The 20844-nt window shown below is 33.6% G+C and overlaps 1 protein-coding gene across 1 annotated transcript in view; it reads right to left on the minus strand.

The window, feature by feature from the left end:
* dlp (glypican dally-like) overlaps window positions 1-20844 on the minus strand; it is a 173884-nt gene that overhangs the window by 80935 nt on the left and 72105 nt on the right. The gene's annotated exons all lie outside the window — the stretch shown is intronic.

A 20844-nucleotide genomic window follows, 5' to 3' on the forward strand; every position in this document is an offset into this window, starting at 1 on the left:
CGATTTCACGAATCGACAGAGCTATCAGCGCGCCCGTCGAGCTGGCGATAATCGTCGCTTCGTCGGCGTTTTCCCCGCCTTATTTAACGGATCTCTCCCTCTCCGTTCCCCCGGGTTTTGTTTGTCCGTCGTCCGGTTCGACGAACGATAATTTCGTACGCGGAAAATGGGAAGAGTGCGTGATGGGCGGACAACAAATTTACGCGGGGGTGTAAAATTGAACTTTCGAAAATAAAAGCTGAAATTTTCAGCAACGATCTGGGCTACTGATTGCGCAAGTTATATTTAATCTCCATTTAGCGAGATTAAAAGATTACCACGTTGATCCGTGAAATAAATATTTTCTGTAGCGAGGACTTTGCGACCTTTGGAAACTCATCATTATTATGCAGTCGTTGTTGTACTTAGAGATAAGCATTCGTCTACTCTACATCGACAAACAGAGCTCCCAACGCGTTACGATGCGCATAAGTGCACGCTCAAGTTCATAATGTCTGTAATATGAATTTTTCATTCGGACCAAAACCTTAAGAAAATAGACCCTCGCGTCACTATGAAAAATTCATATTTCGGACGTCGGGAACTTTGCCTGCACAATGGCGCGTAGAAATCCGTGCGTCTTGTAACACGATGGAGAATGCGGAGCAAAGTGGCATGAAGATATATATAAAGCTCTTTATCTTATAGAGATTCAATCTTCGAGCTTTTTCCAAAGTTCCACGATGCTGCGTAGAATTCACATTTGCTTGTAACTTTTTCAATTCAACGCAATTCCTAAAGTCGTGTAAATTCGATTACGCAGTTGCACAAATCGTCGATGTATTATGTTCCCTCGCAGTTTTTCCGTATAATCGTAGCGGAAAGAGAGTGGCTTATAAATTTGCTCGCGACGCGACGCATTTATCGTACGTATTCCAGCTAAACGTTAGCCGACGCAGGACGACGGAAATGTAAAAGTCGGTCTGGCTGGGGTTTAATTTGAGGCTGAACGCGAATTTGAGGATCGCCAGAACTCGCTGGAGAACCGCAGATTTTGCTCTGCGGATACTCGACATCCTATGGGTGCGGTATTGTAAGTGGGAATGCAGCTTTCGCGTACATTTGCATACATTGTGTGTCTACAAGATTAACTAACGTAAACATCATCTATAAATTATAGTGTATTATAAATTAAAGGTTATATTCGTTATTGGACTCTTTTTGCACATATAACTTACGTGAATATAAAATATCCTTGGCTCTTTACATTCTTAACATTATTTTATGTATAAAAAAAGAATTCTGTTAAAGTATCTAAAAATCTAGCTAGATATAAAGGATATATAAATATATCCAGGGTTGCCACAGAAAATACATTTTAAAATTTCCTGACTTTTCCAGATTTTCCAAATAAAAATGAAAAATTTTTCAATATAAAATATGTAAATTTTAACATATTTAAAGTCAAGAGTTGCAGGAAAGTTAGTCTATATTATTAAAAACAACGCAAAAAAAGTTTAGTAGTATAAAATTTTGGGTGCAAATACAAGCCAACAAAAAATTAATTAGTATTGAAAAAAAAGAATGCAGTTACGAAAAAAAGCGATCAAATAAAAATGCTGAATAAAATATAAATTTTAATTATTATATTTTATTAAAATCGTTTAAAGTGTGCAAGTTTTGAACGTATTTCATTATAAACGTCAGATATAATATTAAAAAATTATCTGGAGCAATTTAAAAAAATTATGAGCAAATTTTAAAATTCCAGACTTTTTTACATTTTCCCCTGAAAACTTTACTTTTCCCAGTTTTGACCAATATCATTTCCCTAACTTTTTTCTCGGTTTTTCTGGTTTACCAGATCTGTGGCAAATCTCAAAATAATTTTATTAAATTACAAAAATAATTATATACGACGACACTAGAACTGATTGTTATATTATAATATCACAATTTTTTGCAACATTGCTCATTATACTTAAATTTCTTACATAATTATTTTGTTCAATAAAATAAAATTATTTTCAGATCTGTATCTATTTACATGGACACAGAGAAGCCGTGGCTATAAATCTTAAAGAAAACAAAAATAATTAAAAAGATTATACATTTACAGACTATGTTTAATGAATAGTCACAAGAAATTAATTTTGAAAAAAAAAGAAAGAATAGAAAGTAAAAGTTATAAAAATTGAAACGTAAAAATTTAATTCATTTGTTAATAAATTAATTATTGCATAACATAGAATCTGGTGCGGACTCATAATGCCTAGCTTAATGTTTCATTTATATTTACTGTTATAATTGTTAATTAAAGGAGGTCTTTAATTTTATTTATTTTTATTTATTTGAAATTGTTATAAAAATTGTTTAAGAATCCTAAATGGCTAGTGTTATAAATTTAAGTTTTTTCAGTTAAAAAAATGAGTTTACAATTTTAAGAGAAATTAGTAAATTAATAAATTAAATATGTGTGATATTTTGTAATTTATTTGTAATTAATCAAAAATAATATAAAACAAAATGAATTCAATAGTCCACACTATTTAACTATCTTCCCTCCTTTCCGAGTTCAAAGTCTGAAATCTAATTTGGCCTCTTAAACGAAATCCTAGTCCATATCTAGCTAAATTTTTTAATGTTTCAACAAAATCATTCTTTTTGTATCCATATATATTATTATTCAATTTTATTATTTAAGTTAAATTATTATTTAACGTCGTAACATAATGATAATAAGTATAGTATATGATTACTAAAGGTTCAAAATATAATATTGGAGACTGTTAATAATTATTCTATTATATAAAATCTTGTTATCCAGTCTAATACTTTATGATCTTCTTGTAATATTTAATGCACTTTCAAAGTGACTGAATTTTTTCTTCACCGAAAGCGTTCTCACTCATAGTATGAAATCACAGCGTTAAATGCAACGATGTTGGATATATGGTGGCGTAATGAAAGCGTGAGAGAGCTCGGAGTAATATGATTACGGAGAAGATTCAATTTTTACTTGCGATAAAGCCGTTCCGCGAAATGTAAAATGTACGTGACAGCGGAGCTAAAAGGATTTTGCGATTAAAAGTGGGAGGTATAACGCGTTCAAAAGGGTCAGAATAATTACTCCTTTAAAATCAAATTCGACAATTATTACTTCGACGCGATTGCTGTTTTACGTGCACACAATTAGATAAGCTTATTATATTAAATATATACGATGTATCAATGAAATAGTTATTGCTTTTGAATTGCAATAATCGTAATTAATGCACTGGATAATTCTGATAACACTCTCTAATTAATTGCGTGTTAGGTAATATTCTAAATTATTTCAGCTTCTCCGCATTGCAGAAAAGCGGTACGAAACGTGGTATTAACTAATAAAATACATTGCTACTACACGAGATTTTCTGGGAGAACGAGACTTCGCATCAGGTTAATGCTTTTACATTCACACGAGTGCTAATACAATGTCGGGAGTTTCTCGATAATCTCGTGGCTTTAATTGGGAAGCGATACACCGTTCTCTGTAGCACGCAATGCAAATTAAATCCAAGATTCATGTCACTTCACACAAGCATTATCGCGAGTACTTCGACATGGATCAGTAAGTCTTTACTATTTCTCCAGCTACTTAATTGTAATTCTATTAATTAATATTTATAATAATGACAGAACATATATATTTAAACATAAATAAAAATAATCTTAGACATGTATCTTTTATATTAACTATTTCTATGAATTATAAATTTACAACGCAATCTATTCAACAACGCAGCGCTTTCTAATTACTTTTTCATCTTCAAAACAAAAATATTTACATAAATTACTATATATAAATAGTATAAAATCTTTTCTTTATCCTTTTCTTTCGAGAAATAATGTGTGAGATTCTGACACCTTCCATTATTTCGGTAGAATAATAATTTATAAATAAATTTTCCCCAGCAATATTAATATTAAGAACAAACGCACTCCAAGGACGCCTGAAAGGAAGCGATATCGCATAATCCAATAATCCATATCGAATAAAGATAAAGGCGAGCTGTCGGCTAAGGATTAATAAAGCATAGTGTGCTTTATATTTCACGCCTGTCCGTTTGTCAATCGAATTACCAACCGATATCTTTCCGCGAGGTTTTTCCGCAGCCAGACGTGCTCGCAAGTTAATCTCGTTAGCGACCAGAGGGACCTCATTTAGCACAACCGTATATTTCACCGTGTTATCGTATCGCTCGTCTCATTCATTCATTTGGGCTTTATCAAGAGAGTTCCTCTCAGTTTGGGGAGCGCATGCATGAACAGGCACGAGCGTGTTCACGGGTGCTAACGATATTTCGAAGGCCGATCTGCTCCGATTGTTTAGATCGAACCAGGTCGATCAGGTCGGGCTGCTCTCGTCCCGATTCGCTTCCCTCTCATTCTCTTGATACTTCATCCTGTCATTTTCCCCCTCTCCCTCTCTCGTTCTCTTTCTTCTCGACCGTAACTCACATCAGTCGCATCCTTCGGTCCTTCCGTGTCTCTCCTCTCTACTGATTCTCTCTCCTCCGCAATGTCCACCAGCTCTTTTTGTCTTTCCACATTTCTTCTCCGTTTATTTTTTTCGTCTGCAAGCCTGGCATATCTGACCGCCGCGAGTGCAGCCGCCTTTGCAACGAAGAATGAACGCATGGACCGAGAAGAGAACGGGCCACAAAGGGAGAGACGAGAGGCTTGGAGAGGTAGGGCATCGAAGGCTCCAAAGGCGTACTTTGGAGAGTCCGATGCAACACGCGGATACAACTGCGCGAATTTAGTGTACACTGCTGGAAGCTCTCAAAAGAGCAGTGGTAACTCAATCCCTTGAATTAAATAGCATTTTGTTATTTTTAATTTCTATATGTATCAAAACATAAATCAATCCACCCCTCTGATTAATTTTAGAAAATATCGTGTGTATACCATATTAACGTGTGCACTCAGCAAACAATAAATTTAAGTTAAATTTACATATAATACATTTTCTTGAAATAAATTGTTAATTACATTGGTTTCATTAAATATACTGAATAGGATCCGTAGCAATTTTTTTTGTAGCAATTTTTTTTTATAGCAATGATAAAAAATAACTCAAATTGAGGATATTGAAAGAAAGTTCGATATAGCTATTAAGCTATTTAATGAAATAATGCTAATTAAATGTTTGGTTAATATAACCGAAAATAATTTTACTTTCTTAAATATTTAGGAATAAAGTTTATTAAATATTTAATTCCTATAAATATTAAATATTTAGGAATACAGTTTATTAAATATTTAATTGGCATTGTTTCACTAAACATTTGGTAGCTATTATTAAACTCTTTTTCGGTGTAAATTTGGCATGAAATTAACAATGTATGTTCCTCGTTGATTGCATGTCAATTAAATCTTTCTGGGAAGAGCAAAATTAAGAATCGAATTTATACAGTTTGTTTTTGATTTGTTTGACAACGAATGAATTGTGCAAGATCGAGGCAATGGCTCAGCATAAGTATTTTATGTAGAAAAATGGTTCAGTCTGAATGTACAACGATAGAGAACGGTGTATTTTTTTACAAAATATATTATATTTATTATATTTAATATTTCTTCTGTAAATATAGAGACGTTAATATGTATATCTTGCAGATTTTCATATAATAATACGTATATGAGAGAAACAGAAAATGTATCTTTATAATTAAAATGAAATACGAGTCTCGTATAAAAGGATGGAAAAATATACGGACTCGCTCAAAAATATATCCTTCAAGCATAATAATTTCATTTGCATGTAACATATATTCACTTATTTAAACATCCCAAGCATCGGATAAACGTGCATTAACGAAACCATAAGGTTTTGCATGCGTTATACCATAATTAAAAGCGCAAAGGGTTCACTTGTGAAAATCCCAGGACATTATGTGGCGCGTTTAATTATCCAAGAACATTTTCCTAATATTTCACGAATGAAATATTTAATTTTCGAAATAAAATTTATCAAGTATTATATTAGTTAAAATTAAATATTATAATAAAAATAACGGCTAAGTAAAAGTTATTCTTAGCCGGATGATAAACGTTGAGAGAATGTTATGAGTGAAAATCCTCTCAAACTTTATGTCTACATCGCAATATAAATCTGTATAGTGTAAGATTTTAAAACAAAAGGCATGAAAAGGAACAATGAAGGCATCTCGAGCATTTAACGCCTCCGCTATTTCCTAATATGCAATAAACAGATAAGAGCTCGCTACGAGGCAATACCAGACAGTGTTATCGAAACGACTAATCGAGATTTATAGGTTGTTCTAGAAAAAAAAAAAGAAGAAATTTCCATTGTGACCAAGCAGACAAGAGAGGAGATAAAGTGATGCACGTATCGGGATAAGAAAAGACGCAAAGTTTTAATAGAATTTACGTGTTTTCGGGAATTCACGTGGCTTCCAGGCGTAAAGAGGAAGGGATTATTGAACGGAGGTTTTTCGTGGAGCAAGAGATACTTGCAGTAAAACACACGAGAAGAAGTTTGGACGTGTCGGGATACGCATGATCGATGGCCAAGAGATCGAAATGGTGAAACTTGTAACTCGAGGAAAGCCGGCGATCGTTCTCGGTTTGATTTACACGCCTGCGAGAGGCCGATAAATCCCCGATAACTCTATACGGGGTGTTAAAATTCAATCGCGCTGCGAGGACAGAGACCTTTGGCGCGCCTCGATTCTCTCCTTTTTTTTCTCTCCCGACATGGAGAACGCGTCCGTAATAAATCAAAAGGAGACCGCGGAATCGAATTTCTGGCACGAAACGGCGTCACTAAATAAGTATAACTCACTTATCCGCGGAAATTCCTTTTTATTTTCTTCGTAAATTCGAATAGAGTGACGTTTCGAAAATTTGGTGCCGATTTTTTACAGACCATAATTTATTTGGCTGCAATTTTAAAGCATGACTTCTTGATGATATTTTTCAATGAACAATTTCACATACAATAAAGCCTGATTTATCAAAAAATTGCCATTCTCTCTTTTTTTTCTTTTTTTCTTTGACACGCGTCTGAATAAATGAAAAACGGAAGTGCGGCATTAAATAGCAACGTGCTGGTCAATCTGTGTGTATCAAAGGTAAAAATAATAACCGACGGACGACGAAGGCAGACGCCGGCTTCTACCGCGAGACAATGGTGGCTGAAATAGCAGCAAGCCACAAAAAAAATCGCCGTCTCTTCTCCTCCATTCCGCTTTTCCTTCTCCCACTTTCCTCTCACTTTTTATGGCGTCATGCACACGAAAAGAACAGTTTTGCTAAAGTAACACTTAAAAATGCAATTAGATACAGATCTGAAAATAATTTCACTGAATTTTCAAAATAATTACGTAGGAATCTCAAGCGTGGTGAGCAATGTTACAAAAACTTTTGATATTCCAGCAATCAGTTTGGCGTCCTACATAACTACTTTAATAGTCCGACCAAATTATTTTCAGATTCTGTATCCAGGTAAATTTTTCAGATACTTCGTCGCTCCGACCAAATTATTTTCAAATTCTGTATCCGAATAAATTTTTTAGATACTTCACTCTCAAAACTGTCCTTTTCAGGCATGTATCGTTCATTGAAATATTGCTGTGATCGCCAGATTGCGAATCGCGTAAAAGCAAATCGAATTTCCAAATAAATAAAGTATTACTTAAAACAAGAATGCCCCTTCGAGAACTTCTATTCTTAGCACTCCAATTCTTCTGCGTCACGTCTTCAACTGTCTAAGATCGGACTTGGATCAATATATCCAATCGCAATTCGCGATGAAAAGAAGCACCTGTTGATAGCTTCGATTTTCAAGTTACAAAAGATTTAAACAACAATTATTTTAATACAATAACAGCCGATTATTAACAAAAAATAGAATTATTTAATCGTTAGATGAAAGAAATAAAATGTGAAAAATGTATTCTTAGTATCACATTATTTTAAATCATACTATTTCAAACCCAGCAAAATACTTTATTATTAATAATGCGATCGAATCAACATTTTTTTTTTACTGCATATCAAATACCTTTTTTTCGATTCTATCGAAAACTGCGTTTCAATAAAATACTTGAGTTATTGATCCCCCGAAACGTCTAGCGTCACAATTAAACGCCAGATAGAGTCATATCTCCTGTTTTATTTTTTACGTTGACGAGGGTTGCCCGAAAGAGAAAGGCCGTTATCGTTGGCCGCTGACGTCGTGTGTTACGAGGCTTCGGGGAGCCATCCCAATTTCGTGGCGCAATCTGTTCATTTGCATTTTTGCGCCAGAATGTCCGACATTCCGTCGTACATTTCGCTCACCGTGCTCGTTTTTGCTTGCATCGAGCCGGGTGTTCTCCAGCACCGTATGCACATAACGTTCACCGAGCGACGACGCGAAATCGAAACGAAGAAATGCAGATCTACCACATTCGTCCACGATCAGATTATCTTCCCTCGAACAAGCGCGAGTAAATGGGAAAACGCGTTTTACAATTGGCAGCGTGTTCAAAAAAAAAAACAACCTTTTATATTTTTTGTCTTATGCCTATTCGTGTATGATTATAATTTAAGTTTCGAAAACATCTAATTGTCAACAACAGAAAATACAAATTTCATTACGTTCATTCTGTTAGAAAACCGCATATGATTTTGTACGAAGTGACATTTTCCAAAATAACATTTTATGATATAATTTTATTATTATTAAATATGTACGGAAATTTTAAGTTTAGAACAAAATTAAGTCATTCTATTTTTGTTACAAAAAAAAACACTTAATTTTGTTCTAAACTTAAAATTTCTTATCTTTTCCGATTTTCGTCAATTTTTATCTCGGATTATAAAAAACAAAAAACAAGATAAAAGGGGAAAAAGACTAAGAAAAAAATACTAAGAAACAAGAAACACGTAGCAAAGGACATTATAGATTAGAAATCATTATCGACAGAATTCAGGGTTTAGGCCTATCGCAGGGTTTAGGCCTATCAGCACTAATCGACGAGAATAGTCGTTATGCAAGTGTTTCTATCAAAATGCCGGAATGCGAAGACGATGCAACGTAAAGTCGCCCAGCAAAGACATTTGTCGAATAAATTCGCACGTACGTGCGTCATTAGTCAGGAGCGGTGGTCCATTCCTGTGCACTTCTTCGAGCAACCACATTACATCGCTGCGCTGGCCTTTGCCAGAGAAAGCCGGAGGGAGAAACGAGAATATTAAACGCGACGGCGGCACGACATGCAGCCGCGAGCAGGGGCGGGATTATAATTCTGAATGCAATGTTTGCATATTTGACGTTTACGACTTAAGTAATCCCACCGCGGATCTTTCTACGTCCTTTCGTACGTTCCTTCCACGATTCTCTCTCGCTCTCCCCTCTCCCCCCTCTCCCCTTCTCTTTGTTTTTTAATTGTCATCTTTTTTATTTTTGTATTTTATTTTCTTTTTGTCTTTCTTCTTATAATTTTATTTTATACGTTTGCTTCGAATTCTTCTTCTATTGTTGCTCAATAGTGTGTTGCTTTTTGAGAAAATTCAATTCTAAAGCGCTCAATAAATAATGATATTTCTCTCTCTCTCTTTCTCTTCCTTTTTTTTCTTTTTTCCTTTTCTTTTTTCTCTCCTTCCTTTTGTCGCAAACTGGACTGCTCTCTTTTTCTTTCCGTTGATCTCTCTGGATTTAAAAATCCTTGTATTTTAAGATTTTAAGATACGCAATTAAATTATACTTACGATTATGTAACACATCGATCGAATATCTTTTGTTAATGTTAACTATTAAATACATTAATACGCCATTTCAGAAATCATGCTTTTTTTCAAAAAAATATTTATGAGAAACTAAGGTCGCTTTAAAATATATCGCATTATTTAAAAAGATGCAGAACCTAACCGTTTTTCTGTTGTTAAAGCAAATAATGATTTTTATCTTGGCAGATCCTTTGGCAAAAAAAAAAATTTCAGTCTCAAGACAGAGATTGTCACATAGATACACGAACACACGTTCGTACGCATAAAAGTCGTAAAAAAGGGTACGTCGTAAAATCGGCATGCAAATGATAGGAACGCAGAACGAATTAAGATATCCCCTTTTAGATCGCAGTTCCGGTGGTCCAGTCTTCGTGATTGGCTTCTAAAAGAAGTTATGTCTAAGTAATTAAAAGATTATGATAAAAGCGATTCGAAAAAAAAGTTGGACAAACCACTAATTGCAGAATCTCCATTTCGTCCACAGATCTGTTAATCACGTCACACGAATAAATTTGCATATAACAATCTGTGCGAAATTTTTTTACCTATAATTTATATACGAAAATGTCTCTAGTTTCGGGATTTAAATATCGCACAATTTAAAAAGAAGAGAAAGAAAGAAGTCTGTAAAATTTTTTGGCGAGCTAGACGACTGAACATGACAAGTGCAAAATTTGCACCGCAAATGCGCAGTGTCTGTCGAGCATGCCAAAGAACGGTGCAATCAATCAGTAAGTTTCCTAGTACAATTCTCGGATGAGAATGCACTTGCGAGAAGTAGTTTTCTAGCTTGAGGAATGGGAAGACGATAGAATGGCCCCTGCTAATGACTCGTGCGGGTACTTGGCAGCGAAGTGCTCGGACAGGACGACGCGCCAATAAGGCGGAAAAGCGGGTTAATGGTAAAACCGTAAAACCATGTCGGTACCGTGAACAATTCGTCTTCGTGCAAGCTCGCGCGCGGCGGCGTGTTCTTTTTACGTCGGCTTCCCGCCTCGCGCGCGACTAAAGAATAGCCCTCGTTCTATCCATCTTTTATCCGCTATCCGCCGGTGGCGATGTCTAAGGCCGCCTCTTTAACAGAAGTGCCTCAGCCGCGAAATCAGTTAAGCACAGTTCGTGCACCGGACCCGTTACAGCGTGTAAATGCTCTCGAGTCCGGAAAAGGCGTGGACTCGCCGCCGCCGACGAGATATTGCCGAAAGGAGCTACGAAGCGAGAGTGAAAAGAAACGTGTCGGAGTGAGATTAAAAGGACCCGAAATGATGTTAAAGAGAGAAACGAGTGGGTTAAAGAGAAATTTTAAAAGTCTCCACAAACGATTACTATAAAATGAGCGAATACTAATTACTACGCTAATTATGTGCTTCGTGTCTCGTTTTTTTTTTAAATTAGTTGTTTTAAGTAGATTAAATTAAATTTTTAAGTAGATGGATGAAGTGTTCAGAACACAAATTTACGTTTATTTATAATCTTACGAGATAGAGGAATGTAAAAATAATTAACTATAAGATTTCTAGGACTTTTTATTTTATTTTTCTAGAACAAGATTCTTAAGGTACGATAATTATGCTGTGGTTAGAACTCTAGATGTATTAGAGTAGCGCATTCCTTTCATCCGAGCCGACTGCCGACTTTCCTATTAGCTATTTCTATCGCTATTTTTGACCTGATGGTTTATCGTCCAATAAATAAGTAATAAATAATAAGTAAGACTTGTAAATAAGCTAATACAGTAAGTAAGCTTAGTAATTCTTTAATATGATATTATTACGTCAAACATGCGGATCTTTGCAATATTCTAAAACTCTAGTAAAGATTAACATATTAGATTATGCTCTAAAGTAACCAATAATTTAGTAGAGAAAAATAGGAGGTAAGTTCGTTAATTTGTGTAGCAAAAATACCAAATAGAAACATCCAAAAATGAGCACAACTTAAGTATTAAAATAATATATTAACTTTTTATTATTTAAGAGAATACCCAAAAATGAAAACGTTTCGATTAACACAATGTCTTTTTCAAGTCAAAAATAAGAAATAAATATAATAATAGGGTATATAAGAGTCAATAACAAATTTAAATTATATATTAAAAAACGAAATATTACAAAATAATATAATACTGTATTCTAATCAATTATAATTGAAATACGCTATTACATGTTTCAATCTTTGAATTAGACTCTCTTCAAATATTTACTAAATATAAAGATGTTATTATGATCTAACAGTGTTGATTGTAAAGAAATACATCATAAACGCATATCGTGTGAACAATTGAACGTTAAATAGAGGAATCAAAAATAAGAAAAAAAAATAAAAGCGTTATACAAAAGCAGTTATACATGTTAAAATTAATAATGTTCAAACGTAAGAAATCAAGTCAAAACTGGATTAACAATCCAATAATTTAACATATTAAATTGTAAAATGTAAATAGTAAATAAATAATTTAAAGATAAAAAAACAAAATGCTTTTATATATTTCTCTTCTATAATGTAAGGGTCCTAATACTTTTAATTTTCTACAAATACGTGCATTTTCCCGCCTCGCAAATTGTTAAGAAAAATCTCATTTCCCTTAATAAAGCCGCTTCCGACTGACGTATTTAAAATGCCGGGCTTTGGGCGGTGATCATCAACGCTCTTCGGTCGAACGCTCCTTCACACTTGACCCAGAAAACTGGGTGGCGCAGATAGAATCGCGTAAGAAGAGAATACAAGAGAGAGCATGGTTCGAAGGTAGGGCGATGACGAAGAGAGAACGATGAGGAAAGTGGGGTGCCGAAGGAAGGAAAAAGATTTAAAAAAGAGAGAAGAGGCAGAGGGAGAGAAGGGACTGGGAGGTCGTAAAAGAGAGTCTCTACATTGAATCGTTTGGCACTCGAGGAACCCGCCGCCACTCGTAACCACCTCTTGACCTTACGTATCCCTCCTTCTCTCCCTTTATTGCATTTTTAAGGCCTGAGCCACCTGTACCGTGCATGCGATACTTCTGAAAAATATACGCTCTTGCTGTACCCGCACGACACAGGAGGCGACTTCAAGAACGGACCCAGGGGACGCCTCCTGGCAAAGAGCTCCCTCGAAAGGGACTGTATTTGCGATCGCTGTATACACACCCGCCGCTCGTACACCGTTTTATTTATTTTTCGTGAGGACACTGTTACAAGTATACCAGGGTTCGCGTATCATTTGATTCGGAGACGAATGTGAGCGGAGGAACGAGAGGACTTTTCTTGGAGAAAGAATTTCAAGTTCACTTTAGGTCTACATAAAATTTCTTTGGATTTTTTTTGGAATTCTCTTTTGAAATGAAAGTCTCAAAAAATATACCGATAGTGGTAGATTTAATTTATTAGAAACAATTGAATTAGAGGGTAGATAAAAGTAAACCAAATGGATTTTTAAAAATAGAACACTATTCTTCCAGTCTTCAATAAATTTAACAAGCATTTTAAAACCTTGATTTTTCAGAACACAAATAAAAAAAAGAACTGAACGTTAAGCCGAATTTTCATTGAAAAAAAATCAAAATCCGTTTTAACTGTAGACTTTTATTGGTAGTGGATTATTGGATATACGTTCTATTGTATAACGCGATAGCGTTGGAGCTTTTGACGTGAAACAGAAACGAGCAACCGCGTGAAAAATTCGCTGTTGCTAGGCCAGTTTCGTCAATGAAAGCGGCCACCAAGCCGGTGCATGTTCCGGCGAGATGCAGTAGCGGCGGTTACCACAATATCTTTAGAGCAGAAACGAGAGAAAAGGAGGAGGCCTCCGACACCGACACCGCGCAAAAAGAACGAAATCGACGACACCACCATCAGGGCCCCGCGCAATTTATGTCGGGGATTCGTCGCGTTGTATGCATTGTGGATCGGTATCAGGGCCCTCCGACTGCAGCAGCAACTGCAAGTTCAGACCTGATTTTCCAGATTGCACCGACGAGATTTTAAGCCGATGCATTATCCTTTCAGTTAACCAGTGACTGACATCTTTCGCGTACGTACGTGTCATCGAGTTTTAATCGCACTATGCGAATCGGAAGGAACTTTCACGAGACGCTATTTAAGAATGTATTAGAATAATTCCTGCAAAGAAAATTAAATTTGGAAGTACATTTAATATTTACACTTCAAATAAATTATATACATATAAAAGTTGTGTGAATAAGATTATATATATATATTTTTGTTTGATAACTTTTTTCTAGTTTATTTATTTTCTTTATTATTATTCCTATTGTTAAAAATTAAAATTTAAACAATGATAAAAATTTACATGTTTCTTTTATTAGTACTTTAAATATTCAAAGTAATTTATGTTTAAGTTTCATTGCGATTCACTAATTAGTTACAAAGGTATAAAACAAAAATTAATATTTTTTTTATTTACTAGACAACTAGTTCATGCATCGTAATGTAACTTTACGTAAATAAACTTGAATACTTAATGTGCTTATATTAAAAAATTGAATGACTTTTATCATTTGTTTTGTAATAGATTTCCATATATTTTTATTACAGCACAGATTAAAAAAATACTACTATTTATTAAACTAACATGATCCAGATAGTAAACCGTCACTAAATTTGTAGTATTATTTTTAAACGTGATTTGGAATAATCTGTAATTTTTTCATAATTTTGTTATCATTTTGAAAATGTGTATAAAACACCCTTAAATCTTATGATACATGAAAAGAACGAATCTAAAAATAATTTTGTTTTAGACTATTTCAAAATAATAAATGTATCTAGCTGTTTTTTATAAGCTAATTTTTAAATACTTCAGCAAAATTGATTTTTCCGCGTAATTTTTGAACTAAATCAAAGTTTAAAACTAGATCAAAGTTGCTGAAGATGAATTTTGTCAAAGAAATTAATTAAAGAAATGGAATTTCTAATTAAAAGAACTCGAACTAGCAAAGATGGTAGCCTACCATGAATATCTATCTTTCCTTCGAATTTCTGTGAAATAAAGATCGTCTTTGGAAGGAAACACAGCGTAATGAAGCGATGCAATGTTAGACAGATTGATTAATCCACCGAGTGTATTACAAATGAATTAATTATGCCGTCGAATAAATTACACAAATCCCTAAAATATCAGCGTTTTAAAATTAGGCATTTACCGAGTATTCAATTAGTTGCTCGAGTAATAGCCCAAGTAAATCGCATTAATCTCCCTCTCGCATCATTCAATGAGATTTACATGAAATTGTAAACTGCGTTCGACAACCTGTGTAACGATTTGATAATTCACTTTCAACATGTTCGTATTAGTAATAATGGAATTATGTCCGTAACTCGAATCTTCATAAATTTCCTGAATTAGCGAATTATACTAAATTATACTAAATTATTATAAAATATGACAAAAATAATTTGAAAATCATTAAATACAAAAACTTAGGCTATTCTACTCATAAATAAATAATTAATAAGATTTATAATTAAATCACTATTTTATATATATATATTCTTGTATATATATATATATATATATATATATATATATATATTAGGTGTTGGAATTAATTCGTAGCGTTTTTAATGAAAGAATGTTATTTATTTCACATGAGCATTAAAAAATACATTAATGAAAGTACTTCCCATCACTTGTAAAACGCTACGAATTAATTCCAACACCTAATATAATATATATAGATATATATTAAAGAAAAACAAAAATTAAGAGTTTTATTCATCAATTAAATTAAATTCTAGTTTTTATTTGAAACTTAAAAAAGCGTCATTATTCACAGTGTTCTTTCATCGTTCGTTATTCAATTCCCTCTCAATGATCGGGGATTATATTAGGTGTTGGAATTAATTCGTAGCGTTTTACAAGTGATGGGAAGTACTTTTATTAATGTATTTTTTAATGCTCATGTGAAATAAATAACATTCTTTCATTAAAAACGCTACGAATTAATTCCAACACCTAATAAAATAACACCTTAATATTCACTGATTGCCATCGCCGTATAGCCTTCGCAATTAAATAACACGTCAAAGAATTAATCAAGTACAGAGATAGAGCAGAAGAGAACGAGAGGGAGTGAGAGGTGTGATCAGAAGCAGCAAGAGTGTCGACTTGCTCATTCATAAATTCACAGCAGTTTATCTTTAGTGGAGTCTCCGTAGACCGTTTCCATATTTTGCTGCTTTAACCGAGCGGAACGTAATGAAATCCATTTCGCGTCCAACGTAATGGAACGATGCTATTCTCTCACCATGATCTGCTGACTACGATAACAATGGCGACTCGTAGGTCGCGAAACGGCACGACGGCGAGTTTCTGTTACATATACTTGAATCTTGGATGACCGCAAATTTCTTAGACAGCGTAATCCAACGGATAAAATGTCAGCAATGGAGTTTAGCTGTCGATTACACACAGAAAAATATCATTCTATTACTAAGAAAAGTAGTTACTCGATTTATACTTTCTTCCTTTTAAGTAATGATTATCTTTAAAGAATATTTTCTTGATAGTAATCATAAAATATACATGTTATAAATTTTAGAAAAACTCATTATTATTTATACTCAAAACAAAAATTATTTTCTGTTAAAGAATATTATATAAAATTAATCAAAAAACTAATTTTATAATAATAAGCAAATTAAATTCGTTTTAATTTAATAATTTTGATTGATGTATTAAACTAAGATTCACAGAATATATTTTAAATAAATTTATGTGATGAATGATAGATTTGCCAATACAGAAATAACAGTTTGAAGTATAAAAAATATAATTATTTATTCCTTTCGTGTATAGTAATGATGCTTATATATAGATCATTGATAAATCTCATCACGTTTTTGCGCGCAACTAAAATTGTTGTTTATGGTTAAAAGAAAAAAAACAGTTTGTAAATTTAATTACAGCATTATCGATCCAAATATAAAAACAATTTATATTCTCAAAGAAAATAAAAAAAAAATAGCAGATTTTTAAAAATCTTTTTATTATGATTATTATTTATGAAGACACATTGATTATTGGTGAGTTCTATTAGACACGCCAGCGTATAAATATAATACTATAAATTGAATAAAATTCCGAATCAATTCATGGTTGGATTTCTCCAATAAAACAAGCTCATAAGCTGCGCAGTGCAAAACGTTCGACGGGATCAATTCAGACGATGGAATTACAACGACTGCATGGTCGACTATTTGATGATATTCAAAGTAGTAGTAGTACGCACGACGGGGGTTTTTCTCTATTGGTCTTATTCACATCGCCCAACACCATTCGCGGATGTGTCCGCTGCGATTTTCAACGCGATGAGAGAATCGCGCGAAGAAATGAGATATTTCGCATCGTCGTGCAATCCGCGACCGTGAGTCACATTAACCACGAAGAAAAAGGGAGTCGACAGACCGCAGACGGCCTCAATAAAGGTTTCTCTCTATCTCTCTCTCTCTCTCTCTCTCTCCCACAATCACGTCGTTCGCGCCCGGTCGTATTTCGTAATTTACGCTCATACATACGGCGTACAAAGGCAAATATCCCCGCCACGCCGGTCACCGCGTCGCGTGTAAGTCATTAACACACTCTAATTATTCCTCCCTTTGACATCCTTGCACGTATGTCATTCTCTCGTTCTTGACATCGATGTAATTAAAGGAGAATTGACGTCGCGAGAATGAGCGTGCTTAATGCCGCAGTGGTTGCACGGACGACGACAGTCGTACTGTTATTTTAAATGTAATTACACTTGTGGAATTACTCCTTGAAAAAGCAGGAAAGTGAGAGAGAAATATTTTATTATTTATAGATTAATGCGCGTGAAAACTCTTATCTGCTATCACCTTTAATGTATACACCTTTATAATATACAGAAAAATGTCATGTGTTTTACTAAAAGTAATTACTCGATCTAATTTCTTAATGATTATTTTTCACAAATAATGTTTTCATGACAATAATCTTAAAATATACTTTTTTGTGTATTACGAATTTTGAAAAAACTCACTCCTGTGTATTCAAAATTCATTTTAGATTTATCAAAAATTTATTTTCATTTGAAGAAAATATATTATTTATGACAAACAAATTGAATTGGTTTTAATTTTCTTCAATAATTCAATATTTAATTCAATTATCTTGAATAAAGTATTAAACCACTATATTTAATTTATTATGATTTAGAATATTTGATGCTTGTGATAAATTTATGATAGATTTTTTTGAGAATGTATAAACCTTCGAAATATTTGAAACAAATAGTTAATGTTCAAATACAGCTAAATATATTTTTTATGTAAAAATATATGAAAAATTTAAATTTTCTAATAAAAAAAAAAGAAAATCAAAAATCAGAGTATCAACTTGTTATTAAAATATTAACTTTCATATGTTATTAATCAAGATATTCATTTAAATATATCGTTGGTATTAAATGTAATTTCAGTTTGCAGAATTTAATAGATATATTTTGATGAATATAATTATATTACAATCAATATAATTATCAGCTTTTACGTAACAACTCAATTAATGAATTGTGTAACATACCATGAGCAGCGTAATAACTGAAATTAACCACATTACAGTTTAGTTACATGATAACCTGCACATTTTTACATTAATATGTGCCAATAATGTCATTCCTTTTCGCGGGATATAATTTCGATATATAATTTGGATTGCAAATTACGCTCTTAGAAAAATGAAACTCATGTTTATTGGAATGTAACTGATCTCTAATAATTGTGTTAATTAAATTTGACGACAGTTCAGTTAACCAGATTGAGTCTAAACTAGTTTTCGGATACAATTCCTCACGAATGATGTCAAGCGACGACGTCGTGTTCCGCATTTGAGATTTTCCTGGGGGTTGCAGAGCAACGACGTTCGCCGCACAAAAGCGGCGCGGAGAGAAAGCGCAAAACTCCTCGTGAAAAGTTCCCCGATAAGAGCGGCGGCCCGCGGTTGCTCGTCGGTGGGCACCCGACATTGTTACATAAATAAACGTGGTTCGTCTAGACATCGCGGGTTTATCGGTTTTCAGTTTGCTCCAAACCGCACTCCGCCGTTTCTCTGCTCGTACCATCTCGACTCCCCGTCTCTAACGCTCGGAGAGCTTTCGTTTTCTCAACGTTCTCGCAACCATCCCGTTATGTTACGGCAGCCCATCGACATGCACCAAATATTGGACTAAATGGAACTAAACTTTCCTTTTCTCCTTTTATTTAACAAAAAGATTCGCGAAATATGCCTTTACTTATTATTGTCATTCATTAAATAAAAAATTTCGCGCTCGCCAATAATTGAACGAAAAAGCAATTAGATCCAATAAAAGGATCATCATTCTCTACTTTTATCAAGCTTTTTTAACTCACGAAATCCCATGGAAGTGTCCTCTTTCGATTTGGTAAGCTTTAAATATATTATTTTCTAGAAAAAAAAAGGGATATGTATATTTTTTTAATAAAAATCCAATCCACTTTTAGAGAGTAAATATCGAAAATCGAAACTGTAAGAAAAAGAAAAAAATATTTAAAATAAAAGTTGAATGGTTTTAAGAATATCTATTTAATAATTATAAATTCAAGAAAATTTTTTAAATTATTTTTATAAATAACAATTTTTTTATTTGAACAAATTTTTTAAAATTATTATTATAAAGTACCTTTTAAACCATTCAATTTTTATGGCTCTACGTGAAAGCGGACTCGTAACCAACAGGTCGCAAGTTCAAATCTCGCAACCCATATATACAGAAAAATGTTGCAATCCGTACTGACTTAGACCCAGTTTCACAACTCACAGTTAACTCTTAACAGAGCTTCAACTTATTCATTATCTCTTTCCAATTCTAGAATTGGAAAGAGATAATGAATAAGTTGAACTTCGGTTAAGAGTTAACTATGAATTGTGGAAAGCCTTAGCGAAAGTCGCGGAGAAATTAGATCTGGTGACTTAAATCTGGTAACTCTTTGCCTAAGTTCAGACTGGTTACAGTCTTACTTATCCTCTCACTACTACATTACTGCTACTACTACTACTACTACTACTACTATAGTTACGATGATATTCGCTTTAAAAGAAAAAACCGATTTTTTTCGAAAAACGATTACATCGCCTAAAAGTGCAATTAAACTCTTACAAAAAAATTACCATTTTTATCTACAAAACATACTCAAAATCGAAGGAGAACACTTCTATGGATTTCCTCATCAGAATCAAAATTATGCTAAGCCTCGAACGATCGTGCCACTTTTAAATGCGTTCACCAATCGATCGTGATTCTGCAAAGCGGAAGATGAAGAGAATCTATGAAAAGGTCGAGCAGGGATAACGCAAGTGCGCCGCGTAGGAAATAAATTCGGCGGAAGTGAATTTTTCGTTCTATCTTTAAGGCGCCTTCGGAGAGCGGAGGAAAGAGGAACAGGATAATATGATGCGAGGAAGGATTCTCTGCGAACGCATGCAAAGTGCGAATTCAGGAGGGCGTGGAGATTGCGAAAGGATAAAGGATAGAGACGGAAGATCCCGGAATAGATGCCGAGAGATTTGACGCGATCTTTAATAATAGGATAATAAATGGTATCAGACAGCGCAGCTTTTAATGATTTTAATTCAAACTAGATCAAATGTTAAATCTGAGACAACTAAATTAATATCCAATCACTCAAAAAATACGATACATAAAAAATTATCCTTACTGGAGAAATCTATATATATCGTTTAAAAGCTGATAGAAATAGCTGAATATAGTGAATGAAATTAGCGCATAATATCAATCATTTTATCAAACAATTATTATTTCGCGATGATCTATTTCTTGGATTATAGTTAAATATAGAATCATATAAATTATCATACAAGTTTGTAAATAAATCTATTCAGAATAAATAATTCAAATTGACGTAGATTGATGTAAGATCTTGGAATATAGATTACAATATCGGTTGAACAATTTCTGGATTATTCCTCTTGTGAGTCAAAATTTTGCTCAATTTGTTCCATGACATACATTATCGAGTTAAAGCTTAATTAATCGATCCAAAATATATATATTCCAACATTTGAAATAAAACGCGAATTTAACGCAAT

The sequence above is a fragment of the Acromyrmex echinatior genome, chromosome 12 (assembly GCF_024713525.1).
Source record: "Acromyrmex echinatior isolate Ae372 chromosome 12, ASM2471352v2, whole genome shotgun sequence".
Taxonomy (NCBI): domain Eukaryota; kingdom Metazoa; phylum Arthropoda; class Insecta; order Hymenoptera; family Formicidae; genus Acromyrmex; species Acromyrmex echinatior.